A 15,776-nucleotide genomic window follows, 5' to 3' on the forward strand; every position below is an offset into this window, starting at 1 on the left:
ATATATATATATATATATATAACAACAACATACACACGCACTTACTAAGTGTGTGTGTATGTTGTGTATATGTATGCATTTATGTATATGTTTATGTATATTATAATTAATTTGAAGTTTATTTTATCGAGTGTTTTTATTAACAAACATAGTTACATGTCCTTATTTTACCTTATAATGTATTTTATTAACAAATCATGAAATGTTTTATATTTCTGAAAGAATTATTGGAAAAAATGAAAACAATGAAAAAGGAGAGAATAAAGGTGGGCTACACCCACGAAAGACAAAAAATAGCGGAACTGAAGTTTAACTTTGGGGTCAAGCCAGCTCGACTAATCAACACCTCGAATTTAAGTAAACAATCGCATCAACAGGCAGGCCGGATCCAGTAAGGGTGAACGGGAGTGCGTATTGATGTTGTGGGCTACATTTATCTATTCTAAAACTGCTGTAGCCCCCATTTGAAAAATTCTGGATCCACTCTTCATCAAACTGTACAATAATTCCTCACAACACAAAGACTATTCAGCAAAGACACCCATAATAATATCTACAAAGACATCATTCAGAAAAAATTATAACATGCTAACCATAACTTCCACAACGATTGCCTCCTCGACTTCCCATGACATTCAGCAATATACATCGCCACTTTTCCCCACCCATTTTCACACCGTGCGGAGCACGTGTATATTACTAGTATTATAAATTACATATGCGTGTGTATGAACTTTGTAAACTTAATTACCTGTGTCATCGTTGATCACAAACAGTCGTGATGTTGTGGTAGTTGATGATCCTTCCAATCTATTTGCAACAAAGAGAAACATTCGACCATTGATATCAAACGCCTTCATACCCATAACACGATTCGTGTTCGGCAAGGACACGAAATACTCGTATAAGCCGGTATCACTATTGTACTTATACACTTTTGTCAACACACCTTCGTAACTAAAAATAGAATGAAACATGCTACGAGTTAGTTAAAAAAGAACCCTGTTTTTAGGGCATAATGTAGAGGTGGCGCCAGCAAGGGGGGCCGGTGCATGGCCCCCTGTCGGGAAGAGCTGCCTACCCACCCCCTGTCTCTGAAGAGAAAAAACACAATTCGTCGGGGATAAAAAAAATTATATGCATTTTCTACATATTAGTAGACTCTAAAATCGATTAAATAAGCCTTTGAAACCCCTAAATTGTCAACATTTTCGGAGGCTTCGCCTCATGGACCGTTTCGGAAACTTTTAATCGAAGCTCGGCCACGCCCAATTTGCCTTCGTCGGGGAAATCCGACCCCTCGTCGGGGGCATCGGCCCCATGTCAAGAACCTCGGCCCCCTCGTCGGGCAAATCCTGGCGCCACCCCTGGGTGAATGTGGGATCACAGGGTTGTGACCAACGTTTCTGAATTCAATTTTGAAAGGAAACCGAGAACGTTGGAAATCGGTAGGCCTACCGTTCTCATGGACAAAGGGACACTTTTTAACACTACAGCCAAACCTTATAAAGGGGACACCCCTATTAAGGGAAAGGGGACACTTTTTGAGTGCGCAAAAGGGTCAAATCAATACAATTTCACCCCTATTAAGGGAACACTTATTTTTTCTTTATTGTATCAAAATCACTACAGTAGGCACAAAAATATCATTAAAATCTATATTTGGACACCTTTTGAGCAATAAACCTAACATCAAACCAGAATTTTGCCATCCTTGTTCACATGACATCATGTATCCGGAGCCTGGACAAATAATCGTGAGTTGCTACGTTTTTTCATGAAGGTATTATTATTGAGAAGGAGATCGCTCGGCAACAGAGACCTTTGACGCGACAAACCAATGTGTTCCCCGCCTTTGGATCGCGCGCGGGCGTATTACCCTATAATTCACATTTTTTCGTTATAATAATAATAATTCTGGATTTATATAGCGCCTCCCGTTGACACAACCTCGAAGCGCTTGAACATTATTACCCCCGGATCACTGGATCAAGCACATATGGAACACACACTCAAGCCCCATAAGGGAATTCCATAATGTTGCAGCTGTATTCAGCGCAGGCGGTGTTTGAACCTACCAGGTACCCACTTGTACTCCTGGGTGGAGAGAGACAACCGTAGATAAAGTGCCTTGTCCAAGGCCACAAGCGACTTGCATAGAGAGAGTTTTGAACCCCGGACCTCGAGGTTGGGAGTCCAAACCACAACCGATGCGCCAACCACTTCTACACTAAACTAGTTCGAAGCACGTTCCTGCCCGTTCAGAAAATTTCATGAAACGGGATGAGGACGGGTTCAAACGTGCAATTTTGGCTTTTACTACGACACAGCAGAGTTTGAAGTAAGTCCACTACGATTGCAGACGGTTTGTACAACGTTACACAACGGGAAGACGTTACGCCTAATGTCGTTTTTAGTCCGTTCTTAAAAATTTCCAATCCACAACCCGTTTAACCCCGTTCACATTAAGTTTCAATCCGTTCTAGGATAATAATAATATGTCGTTCTTATATAGCGCTTAATGCCTTAACAAAGCCTCTAAGCGCTTCACATTATTACCCCGGTCATTGGATCAAACACATATGAATGAAATAATTTACAATAAGAAACTAGATAGCTACAAAATTACCAAATAGAAATTGTTATTTGTGGCAGCAGCAGATGGAATTGCTGGGGAAGACAGTAGAGGATTTGCAAGCCTGGTATAAAAGCCTCAGAACCCGCTTCACCAAGCTGAAGAAGACAAAAGCTGGTGATGGTGTTGCTGAGCAGTCTGAAAGAGACGAATGGGTATTGACGAACTTTGCTTTCCTTGCACCCTTCAGATATGAAGTGAAAAAACGGACTCTTGTGAGTGTAAGTAAATTGTTTATATTGATTATAAGAAATTTAAATGGCAATCAGAATTTTATATATGGTATAAATTGTTGATTTTGTATTAAAACTGTTAAAATCAACAATGTAGTTGCATTTTGAAATAGCCTAGGTCAAAGCTGCTGTCTGGTAATATCCCTTAAGTTTCTGCTGGTGAGACTGATGATGATCTTTTGATTCCACCTTGTGCTGCAAGACAGTCCGCAGATGTCATGGCCACAGCACAATCCGCCAGTGACTCACGTTCTTCAACTCCAAAGACTGCTGACTCCATCTCTTTAACATTCACTAACAAGATGGATCAGTTCTTCGAGATGCAGAAGAATTTGATGGAACATATAGTGAGGCCCAATACAGACCGCAAGAAAGAAGCCTTTATAGAATACGTCAGAGAATCCAGCTATGACATGCACCCTACAGTGTGGGAGGAGATGCAGAAAGTTACCATGAGAATTGTCTTGATGTTTAAGGATAAGGACGCAGACTTTAAGCGAAAAGTGGAGGGTCCAACTTCTGAACCGCTGGCAGGACACTCTTCTGCTTCATCCTCCTGTTCTTCACTTGCTTCAGCGCCTTAGCAGCCACCCCCATGTACAGAAGCCTGTCAGTGTATGGGGTTCCATGGATGCTGGTTGGGTATCTCAACATCAGTTCTCGCAACAGCAGCAACCACCACCTCAGCAGTTCTCACAGCAGCAGCAAGTACTCCAGCAGTTCTCACAGTAGCAACAATAAAAACACCCACCACCTCGACAGCAACACATAATACCATCTCCAATGGACAAAAAGATGACTCTGATAAGAATTAATAGACAGTTAATGGACTTGTGAGTGTACTTTGGAATAATTTTCCACCGACGTTTATTTACAGAATTTCAGTGTTTTCATTGTTGTAATTTCTTATTAAAGTGTTGGGATCTAAGTTTAAAAAAGTTTCATGTTGTCTTTTTAAAATGTGACCTCAAATATTAGCCCATGTTACCCCAATAACCAAAATTTGAAGAAATGTCTCCTCCCACACCCCCACTACCTCCCCCCAAACAATGCTAAATAGTCCCCAAAAGTTCAATATAATCACCAATTTCTGTGTTGCCAAAAGGTCCTTCCAAAAAATTAGTGTCCCTTATACTTTCATTGATATTAATAAAAATTGAAATTAAAGTAAATCATGATTAACGATTTTTGTTAAATTATTAAAAAACAAGCTATCACGATCAATGGGCGGTGGAGGGGGGAGGGGAGGGTCATAATATAATTATGAATGATAAAACAGCAGATTGCATTTAAATACATTTTAAGTATTGCAAAAACTTGCTGGTTACAATTAATGAATAAACATACAGAACTGGATTTACATAGTAATTGTTCATTGTCTATCAATCATTCTGTCTTGCCATGGTACACTTCCAGCTGGACCGTTAAAGTATGCCCGCAAATAGTCCCTGTGGTTCTTGGCAACAACTGTGTCTCTGTTTCCCCTCTGAGATACTTCAATGTCTGGTAAGTTAGTGCTTGGTTTCTGCAGAATTAGTGGCAAGAGGACCTGCCATCTCTGGGCCATAATTCCAAAGGCATTTTCAACCACCCGTCTGCCTCCTGATATCCTATATTTGGCAATCATTTCTTCTCTTGTCATGTTACAGTTACGGGCAGAGTATGGCTTCATGAGGTATGTGCGTAGGCCAAATGCATCATCTGCCAATATGAAATATGGAAAGGCCTTGTCAGCATTTGGCAAAGGTTAGGGTTGGGGAAATCCAATGGATCCATCTTCTAATGCTTCTTTCAATTCTGACTGATTGTAAATTTGTGCATCAGACTGCATCCCATACCACTAACATCAATCCAGAGAAACTTGTAATCTGCATCAACAAGTGCCATGATTACAACTGAATAAAATCCTTTGTAATTGTGGTACATGGATCCACTGCGTGGAGGTCTAATGGCAACATGTTTACCATCTAGGGCTCCACAAACATGTGGGACATTCCAGCGTACTTGGAATTCGTTAGCAATTTTTTTCCAAGTGTCATTGTCGACAGGGCAGCTAATGACTTTATCTTTCAGAACCTGTATTAAGGCCTCACATACTTATTTCACCAACAAGCAGATAGTTTTTCTGGCCACTCTGAAAGCATATTGCAGTGTGGCATAGGAATCTCATGTTGCAAGATGGCGCAGTGTTCTGGCAAGCTTCATTCCTGGTTCAATAGCCTTTCTGAGGTTTGTATCTTTCTTGGTTATTAAAGCTGATATACGTGCAAGGAGTTCGTCAAAAAGTGCTGGGGTAATTCTGAGAAAGTTGTGCAAGGACCTTTCTTCACCCATGCGCAACTCCTCCATCAGCTGGTTATAGTGCCCCACAGTTAGTCTCCTCTCAGGTTCCATCTAGTCCCTCATCTAACATGTTCTAATTATCCTCGTTCTCGCCTGTTTTTCTTTTTCTTCACGTTCTCTGATCTCTTCATATTGTTGCCCTGCTTCTACTATCAATTGCAGGAAACCAACATTCATCATATTTAGTGTTGAGAGCACTTGCATTTGCTCCATGGTAAAATAATATATTAGCCAGAGAGTTGATTTCCAAATGAGATCACTATTGATCTGCACTATTTATAAGAAAAACTTTGCTGATTCGACTGCAAACGGGGTTGGCGTAGTTAAAATGAAGTAGAAACGAGTAGACCTGACTAAAAACGGACTAAACGTACTGGCAATGTAATAGAAACGAGTAGATCTGACTAAAAAACGGACTGAACGTACTTAAAATGTAGTATAAAGCGGTAGATCTGAATAAAAACGGAGCAAGAACTTTTTAGAACTGAATGGAAACGTATAACAAACGTATAAACTGGTTAACACGGCTTAAGAACGCAGTGAAGACGTAATGGAATGTAGTTAGATCTGTCTGAGAACGGGCAGGACGGAGTGGAACGTAACAGCATCTGTGTTGGATCGTACTCCTATTTTCCCGTCGTTCGCACAAAGTTCAGCTCGTTTTTGACCTGTTCGTTCCATGTTCGCACTACGGCAATTCCGTTTTCAGTACGGCAATCTCGTTCGAAATACGACCTTACTCAGTCCTATTTTTGAACGGGTAGAACGCAATCGAATTTTAAACATGGTTGACATTCTGGACCACCATTCCTGTCCTTGCCCGTTCATACCGTTCGTACTAAGATGGTATTCGGTCTCTACTACGTCCATTCCGTTCATATCCCGTAGTACGAACGTAGTGCGAACTAGTTCAGTGTGAAAGGGGTATTAGCAACAACTTGGCAACGACATGCGTTTATAAAGCGTTTGATTTTAACCCATTAAATATCTTTATAATAAACAATGTTCCCCTAAATTGGATTTTTTTCGGACTTTTAGTATGTTATGTGTATATTTCAGAAACATATTCCGCAAAATTTTTCTGTTAAAAGTACTTCTGTGTTCATTATAATTTTGTCTAAAGACCGATTTGTTTGACTATAATGCTAAGGCAGCGCAAAACTGAAAATTGCTCTGATTCTGGATTAAATTTTTGAATAGTTAACATTCGTTAACCCTGAAATGGTTGCCGTACTGAAAACATGATCCTGATCCTGCTAACCGTTAGCTGCAGTGCGTCCATACGAGAAAATCCCGACCCGGATACCAAAAATATGATGATCAAATCACTGGCCAATAAGAAACTGTGGAAATTATAAACGCGTACATGTGATTGGTTAATGATATAAACGCGCTCAACTTGCTAACTGATAGCGCTTGCTAACCGTTAGCGGTATCCGGATACTGCTAACGGTTAGCGCTAACCGATCGGGCGTTCTCACGCAGGTGCTAACGGTTAGCGCTAACTGTTAGATACCGATCCGGATACTAGTTCACATCGCGCACAGAACACGGTTATTCGTGTTAGTATGTTCGAACCAACCAAGCTTGTTGCTGATTGTCAGTGTAACCCAGCCATTTTAAGGCTGTGTTATACTGACTCTAGTTTTGTTAGGAACCTTATTTTCATTTACATACAATGAAGATGTGCAAGGCCGTATGGGAGGTAAAAATTCTTCAGGTAGATGGCAAACTAATTATCAGGGAGTAGCTCCCATTTAATTAATAAGATAGAAGGTCCCACTTGGCTAGAAGGTTGCATCTGGACACCCATTATATTTTTGCCTGGTAACAATTACTGACCAATAGTGGTCAGTGTAGGTCATGTGACATGGCCTATATTAGGGCTTGTCACCAAAGTTCTGTCTCTTTTTCTGCCTTTTACAATTGGAAGCGCTGGTCGTTTCAAACTGCCGATCTATACAACTTTATATTTTTTTACAAAGTACTGTTGCTTACAAGTTATGAACTGTTGCTGTACCTCAACTGAACAAATACGCTAAACTGTGTAGAATTATATTATACAGTACACTGTTATTTTCATAAGTGAAAATTCACTTAAACGTTTGGCAGAGTTTATCAATTCATTTGAACATTTGGCAGAGTTTATTATTGGATATTGGCTCTCTATTTTAGCCTGGATATTTGCCATAATTGGCGCAGACCAATGGTAAAGAACTTATGAGGGAAAGGCTATCTCTTGTTTATGAATATAAGTTTACCTATTGATCTGCACTATTTTATATAGTGTCCGATATAATTAGTTATTACGTTTGAACAATATACTGTATATAGTTTGTTTTATTGGTTTGAGAAGTAGTAACTGTACATTAAAATCATTACAGTTATGATTTACCATAGCCCGTTAATGTTTGAATGTAGTTTAATTTACTTTTGTATTACAAACATAGGAAACGTTTCATGCATTGTGGCTTATGCCTTTTAAATTCCAATGGGCATGGGATAATCCTATTAGTTAAAGATAACCATATTGTACCTGTCATTACTCAAGATAACAATGATTGTATTATAGTTTTACTTTTATCTTTTTGGTTAAGTTTGCTCCTAAGGCTACAATATTGCCAGTAGACCTATGTTATATCCTGCTGTTTTAATTATTTGCTATCACAGATAATGATAGTACTGTAGAGAGAGATACTCTACATTTAACTGTTTAGGCATACAGTATAGTATTTATTCTCTATTTTAGCCTGGATATTTGCCATAATTGGCGCAGACCAATGGTAAAGAACTTATGAGGGAAAGGCTATCTCTGATCAGTCCAGAAGTGGGTGATCATAGATACGGTAACAGCCGCACGTATTGTCTACTACGACCTACGATAAACAGACTCATCGTTGGAAGCGAGTCCTCGATGCATCAGAGCGAAAACCCAAATAAAACCAAGTAGACCTACTGTAGTATACCATTGGCGCCTTAATTAATGTTTTATGTTTTACCTATATTGTTATGTTTGATTTATCAATTTAATTTGTAGTTAATTGAATTAAATAAACTTCATCTTAATTATTAATTATTTGTTTAATGTGTTATCGTTTCCGTCATATTTATTTGTTAAGAATAAATATATTATTCAGAGACGAAACCTGGGTTACATCAGAAAAAAACTTTTCAGGATACAAATATGAATTTGATGTGAACGGTCCTATTATTTACCACTCAATCCGATTTTCAGGATTTTTTCTTTCGACTCCGAACCGGAGTCCGGGCTTAATGGGCATTGGATGACCAGTGAATGTGTTTCTTCATATAAATAATAATAATAATAATAATAATAATAATAATAATAATAATAATAATAATAATAATGGATAATAAATAATAATAATGATAATAATAATAATAATAATAATAATAATAATAATAATAATAATAATAATAATAATAATTTTGACAATTAACTATGTAGATTATTTCTTGTTTTGTATATTTTGATATAAGATTCAATATTAAAAATTTATGTCTGGCTATAAACATTGCACTAGAATAAAGAAAAAATATAGGAAACACATACAACTTTTGTAGTTTTAATTACATATCTGTTAATTTCATATCTTAAATGAATTATATTTTGCATTGCTATTTATTGTTATAAATTAGTTATAATTAAATTGTAACTCATTCTCAGGTCAATTAGAATAAAATTATAGAGAATCTATGTCATCATTATACGAGAACGTACTAAAAACCCCTATTAAGGGGACAATTTCACGATTTTTGTTAATGTCCCTTGAGTATGGGTACCACTATTCAGGGGACACCCCTATTAATGGGACACTTTTTTTTTGTCCCGATGGTGTCCCCTTAATAGGGGTTCTATTGTAATTTAAACTTGGTATATTGAACTCAGTCGAGTAATTCCGAGGCGGTCCAAGTGAAATTTCATGCAAATCTTTGCATACAGTTCTTGGTATTGGTGACTTACTTCACAAAAAAGATTAATTAATTTAATTAATTAGTCAATCAATCAATCAGCCAAGTACTTCTAGAGCTCCTCATAACAAGAGAGAAATTTTCAAATTATTAGATTAAATAATTAAAAAACTCAAGAAAAAATGCAGAATGAGATTTCGGAAATTGGAGGCAATTGTATCTAAAGATAGAGATTTTATTGATGTTGATAAAATTATCGAAAATAAATTTGAAGAAGAACCGGCAAAAAATAGACGCAAAAATAACTTAATGATATATAGATTGGAGGAGTCAAAGAGTGATGCTGCTGATATAAGGAAACAATATGACTTTAAGAAGATTGTTGAAATTGTTGGAAACAAGCAAGATGTTGAAAATAATGTTAAATCTATTTTTCGCGTAGGTGCACGAGGCGTTCAAATTAGACATATTAAGGTCATCTTTAATGATGAGCAGTCGAAAAGAAAAACTTTTGAGAAAGCTAGAAAAAAGGATATCGCAGTCAGTAATGATAGAACTCATAGCAAACGCGAGAAATATAGGATATTAAAAGAAGAATTAAATGAACGTATTAAAAATGAATAGAAGGACTTAGTTATAAGATTTCTAAGAAAAAATGTCATGTCTAAAGTGAATACAAGAAAGAATGAATATAATAATACAAGTAATGTTAATTTATCAGAAAATATTGGCTCAATTTATAATTATAAATTTATGTATACGAACTGTGATTCCTTTTTAAACAAGAAAAGCGAGTTAAAGAATAGATCATCTGTAGAAAAATTATATTTTTTTCCAGTCTGAACTTATGTCAGTTGAATTTAAATGGATACCAATTATTTCTCCCTTCAGATGATTTAAGGTCGTGTAGTAGTTATCTACGTAAAAATGGCAATCCTGTAAATTTGGTTGATTTAGATGATGGTAGTTTTCAAGAATCTTGGTTGAAGTGAATACTAAAGAATCAACATTTTTGTTGGGTTGCATATATAGAAGTCCATCTAGTACTTATATATAAATAATAATAATTAATGTTCTTTACTTAGTCATGTACTTGATTTCAATTTTTCTGATGTTGTCATTGTGAGGGCTTCAACTTTAGAGAGATTGACTGGGAGTCGGGCTGTGTTAGGACTGATAAAAGTGGATGTGCTCAACTATTATTTGACTGTGTTTACGATGTGTTCCTTCACCAGCATGTTATGGAGCATACTAGATTCCGTGAGGGTTATAGGTCCAGCTTACTTGATTTGATATTTACTTATCATGAGGATACGATTGATAATGTAGAGATAGGGTCTCCACTTGGCAAGAGTAATCACGTAGTATTGACATTTGAAATGCCAGTCTCTTTTAAAGCTCAGGACGTACCGTTTGTTAAATCATATATACATGGAGATTATGATTAGATGAGAGATATTATTGCATATGTTGATTTGGATAATGAATAAAACAGTCGTTCAGGGACAGAGTCATGGTCTTTTTTTAAGGCATTTTAAAAAGATACAATTGAGACTTGTATACCATTGCGGAAGAAAAGAGACAAAACAAGTCCATTATGGATGAACAAAGATTGCCTTAGAGCTATAACATTTAAAAATAAAAGTTGGAAGAAGTACATTAAAAGTAAAAGACGATCACGACCGGATGAGAAAGTTAGATGGAAGAAATTCGTTGAGGACAGAAACCTTGCAACAAACTTAATCAGAAAGACAAAATCAAACTTTGAAAATAAACTGAGAGATGAGATCAAAACTAATGAGAAAATTTTTCGGAATTACATTAAATGTCAGTCTAAGAGCCGATCAGGAATTCCAAGTTGATTTCAGAAAATGGTGACTCTGTTTCTGATGATCAGGGAAAGGCTAATTTGTTGAATAGTTTTTTTTTTAGCAGTGTCTTTTTAATCGAGGATTTATCCAATATCCCTAAAATTCCTCCTGTGACTGATGTTTTATTGACCAGTGCTTTGTTTTTTTAGTGAGGAAGAAATTTTAACTTTACTGTCTAATTTAAAGTTTAAAAAACCTGCCGGACCTGACGGTATCCACTCTAGGGTATTGTTTTGAACTTTTTTGAACGTTTGAAATTTCTTTTCCTTTATCAATAATATTCAACAGACTTTTGAATAAGGGTGCTGTACTTGCTGTATCTTGGAAAGAAGCGTGGGTCAACCCAATTTTTCTAAAGAAAGTAAGAACAGTCCATCTAATTACAGACCTGTTAGTCTAACGTCTCTGGTTTGTAAGATCTTTGAGTGGATTATTTGTGTTAGAATTATGGATCATTTAGAAAGTAATAGTCTGTTGTGTAATGAACAGCATGGTTTTAGGAATGGTCGGTCTTGCGCAACCCAGCTACTTGAAGTCCTTGAACAGTGGAGTACTAATATTGATGAATCCCGTAGCTTTGTCTTCATTTACTTTGACTTTAAGAAAGCTTTCAATTCCGTCCCGCATCAACGATTATTTAAAAAAAATTATTTAGTTTTGGTGTCCGTGGTAAACTTCTTACTTGGATTGGTGCGTATCTTTCTGCTCGGACACAAAGATTTTCTGTAAATGGGCATTTTTCTGGTCAGTTTTCAGTAATTAGTGGGATTCCGTAAGGGAGTGTAATTGGGCCAATTTTTTCATAATGTTTATTAATGATCTACCCTCGGTTACAGATTCAGAGGTAAAACTGTTTGCTGATAACAAAATTATTTAGAATTGTGGATTCACATGAGGATAGTGTAAGCTTACAGTCAGATATTAATGCATTATGTGAGTGGTCTAAAAAGTGGCAGTTGCCCTTTAATTTTATACTTGAGGCTGTGAATAAGGAAAAAGATTTGGGCGTCATTTTTTAACGTAGCTTAAACTTCGCGGTGCATGTTGCTGACATCTCAAAAAGAGCCAACATGAAATTAGGAATGATTAAAAGATCTCTTCGTTTTCTAATAAAGGGCTTTTAAATTTGTATAAATCTATTGTGAGACCTATTTTAGAGTATTTTAGAGTTTTAAGAAAGATGAAGACCGTCTTGAAAACGTACAGCAGCGAGCTACTAGGATGTTTCCTGAATATCGTCATCTCCATATGAGGAACGATTGAAAACCCTAAATCTTCCAACACTTAAGTATCAAAGACAGCGTGCAGATTTATTGCAAGTGTTTAGAATTGTTCATGGTTTTGATAATATTTCTAAAGATTTTTTTTTTATTCTAATACTGATAGTGTCACTAGAGGCCAAATATAAATTAAAGCACCATTACTCTAGAACTAATCTGAGGAAAGGGACATTCTCAAGGCGAATTGTTAAGAATTGGAATTCATTGTCTGAGGAAGATGTCAATGCTACATCCTTAAATATGTTTAAATCTGCAATTGAGAGGCATTGGGCTGACCACCCGGTAAAATTTGCACCGTATACGAAGTAGTATAGATTGCTCATCGAGGGGCCAATAAGCATTGTATGCTTGGTTTCTATACCCAGGATTACAGTTACAGTAATCCTGGGAATCAAGTAAATCAAGTAAAAACACACATCCCTCAGCTCCGCTACAGTTGGGGCTGAGGTGGTAAAATTGTCCTGTAGATTGCCGGATATGACACTCTTATATAGTAAAATTCATCATCATCGATCTAATTAATCGCGGTGATGTACCATTGAAAATATTTCATGTGGCGAAACCCAAGCTTATCTTTGCACGCTTTTTCTTATACTTCTCAAATTATAATAAAGGCACGCGCACTCGAGTCGAGTATTATAGGTAATTCAGATGTTTGTGGGCAGAGACACGTGGTATCTTGCTATAAAATAAGATGTGCTCTGGCTGTACAGCGATCTTTTGTTAAAACCTGGGTCATTTATGCATTTATATCAACAATTTTCAGGCATATCTTCTTGACTCAAGGAAAGTGAGGGAATCAACTCTTTCCCTTAAAAATATGTGAGGGGACGTTTACAAGGATGGCGCCAGCGGAAGGGGGCCGGAGGCCAGACCCCTCGTCGGGGAGAGCTGTCCACCCCCCCCCCCGTTGAAAAAAAAACCACAATTCGTCTGGGAAAAAAAAGTATTTTGTACATATTATAGACTCTAAAATCGATTAAATAAGCCTTTGAAACCCCTAAATTGTCAAAATTTCGGGGGTTTCGCCCCCTAGATCAATTTCGAGGCATTTATAGCGACGTTTGACTACGCCCACTTTGTTCTCGTCGAGGAAATGTTTCCCCTCGTCGGAGACATTGGAGCCCCGTCGGGGACTTGGGACCCCCTACCCCGCTGGGCAAATCCTTTCGCCACTCCTGGGCGTTTGTCCCTTTCCCCGTGTCTGCCACCACCTCAGCCCCAAAAAATTTGAGAATATCTCTGGGTGCCAGGAAATTGCACTCTCATGTACCTTAAAAATCTTACCTAATACAATTTAGTGGGGTGCGATCACACCTTCTGCACCCCCACTCCCTCATCCGCCCCAGGATTATGTCACGCAATTGGCAAGGTCTTTGGACTCATTGCTGGTATCTCGTCAATGCTTTTTCATTTATGTCATTGTGAAAAGGCTCTAGCAAAAAAAATGTTTTTAGAAAAAATGTAGACCTTTGAATTTTTGTCTCTTATACACATCTAGATGTGTATAAGAGACTTGCATACACCCATGGGTTAAACCGACCGCGCCATCCATAGCACACAGTCCTTCTAAAGGCCTACAGTCCTTGCTGAAACCCACTTAGCCGCAAAAAAGCATTTAGAAGGGTACTCATAGAGCTCCTAATCAGAGCTAAAAAAAAAATGGCATCGTAGTTACCGCGATACACGTCAGTGTAGTCAAGGTTGCTTCGCTTGTGATAGTTGGGGTACGTTTATCGTAAACCTTCATTTCCGTGTCACTGAAGTCTATTTTACTGAATGAAAATATATAATACTCAACGAAAAATCGTTGTCAAAGAAAGCAGCAGTAGGCCTACGTCGAATACGCCCAATTATTCGATGTTGTGCAGATTTGTACTCTCCGTACATTATATTTTCAGTAACAACAATATTAGGAAGCTTTCGATTGCACGACGAAGATAGGCCTGAAATGTATGACGTCAGATAAAAGTCATCTGCGCATGCGAGAACAATTGAGTTCTTGTTGTCATCTGGGATTAATAGAACCATCGCAATTTGTATCTACGTTGTGCGGAGAACGTAACGGTCACGGATGAGTGAATTCGTTCTAGGGTTACATCGTCACGCAAATCTAAAGCTTCCAATATTCAATATTTCATAATACATACTATCCTCCTATAACCAAGTAATGTGTGTTAGAGTGTTCAAAGCCAACACTGCTTAGAGGTGCATCTCCAATAATGGTCTGAACAAGTACTGGCTTATGTATGAATTCTTCAAAACAGAAAACAGAGAAAATAATATGATTTAATATTTTCTAATAATATTTGTTGAATTAACTTATAGTACCAATTACATTAATTAATACATACATTAATAATTATTTTCAATAATTTTACTACAATAAGGTAATGGTGGTTAATTCAATAATAATAATAATAATAATAATAATAATAATAATTATTATTATTATTATTATGATGATGATGATGATCATCATCATCATCATCATCATCATCATCATCATCATCATCATCATTGTCATTAGTATAATATTATATGACTTTATAAGTCCATCGTGACGTCATCAGTGCGACTCCTAATGTTATTTGCCCATCCCCAACTGTGCAGTAAAAAGCAATTAGTAGAGCTACGCATAGTACACTACAGTATATGAAAATTATTATACGAAGGTTAGATTTAATTAGATTTTAATTTTTAAAAAATTCTTGAGGGCCTGCAATGCCCGAAAGACAATTTTGAATGCATTAAATCTAACCTAAGTAAAATAATGTTCTGCTAGTGTACTATGCATGCAGCTCTACTAATTGCTTTATAAGTCAATCGCCGTCTTTTAATGTTAGTTTTCTCAATCAACTGTTGTAGCTGCAGTCATTGGTTCCTATAGTGATATGATCAGTATACAATACTGTGTGCTTGTTAAATACGTGTCTATGCTGTTTTGTGCTCCTGCAGTACGCGTTTCCTCAGAGAGCTAGCGACGTTACACATCAGCAGTAGGCCTAGTACGGGTACGATGAATAACTATTGTCAGAGACGTATACATGGGGAGCCGTGGGAATATTATCAAAAGTATTTGATATAATGGATCATTTCGCATTGTCAATCAAACTGAACAACCGACCAATCAGAATTCTATAAAATTTAGGAATGACTACTATAAAGCAATAAATATGGCCACTGTAAGATCAGTCTGTATCATTAAGTGTATTAACGGAATTAAATCGCCTAAATACTGTGTAAACTAAGCGTGTTTTAAATTTATTTTGTTTCTTTGAAATTCATGTACAGTGTTTCTACTGTGTAATCTCGAGAAGAAGCCCATGGGCTTCCTTTTTGAGATGGGCTTCTTTTCGATAAAGTGTGGGGAGGCTTCAATTCGAGATGGGCTTCTTCCCGAGTTTAAGCCCATTGGGCTTCTACCAAATATACGTACCATCTTGACAAAATTCACCGCGGTAGAAATCGGTGCACGCAC

The 15,776-nt window shown here is 37.1% G+C and overlaps 1 protein-coding gene across 1 annotated transcript in view; it reads right to left on the reverse strand.

Moving 5' to 3' along the window:
• Positions 1-15,776, reverse strand: part of LOC117122806 — a 32,631-nt gene extending 16,855 nt beyond the window's left edge. The window contains exons 1-3 of the mRNA XM_033268556.1: positions 15,735-15,776; positions 14,446-14,551; positions 752-957 (exon numbers count right to left, since the gene is read on the reverse strand). The gene's annotated coding sequence lies outside the window, so the exon portion shown is untranslated. The remainder of the gene's footprint in view (positions 1-751; positions 958-14,445; positions 14,552-15,734) is intronic.

Source organism: Anneissia japonica, unplaced genomic scaffold (genome assembly GCF_011630105.1).
Source record: "Anneissia japonica isolate Jap-2015-1 unplaced genomic scaffold, ASM1163010v1 scaffold288162_len571657_cov150, whole genome shotgun sequence".
NCBI lineage: Eukaryota > Metazoa > Echinodermata > Crinoidea > Comatulida > Comatulidae > Anneissia > Anneissia japonica.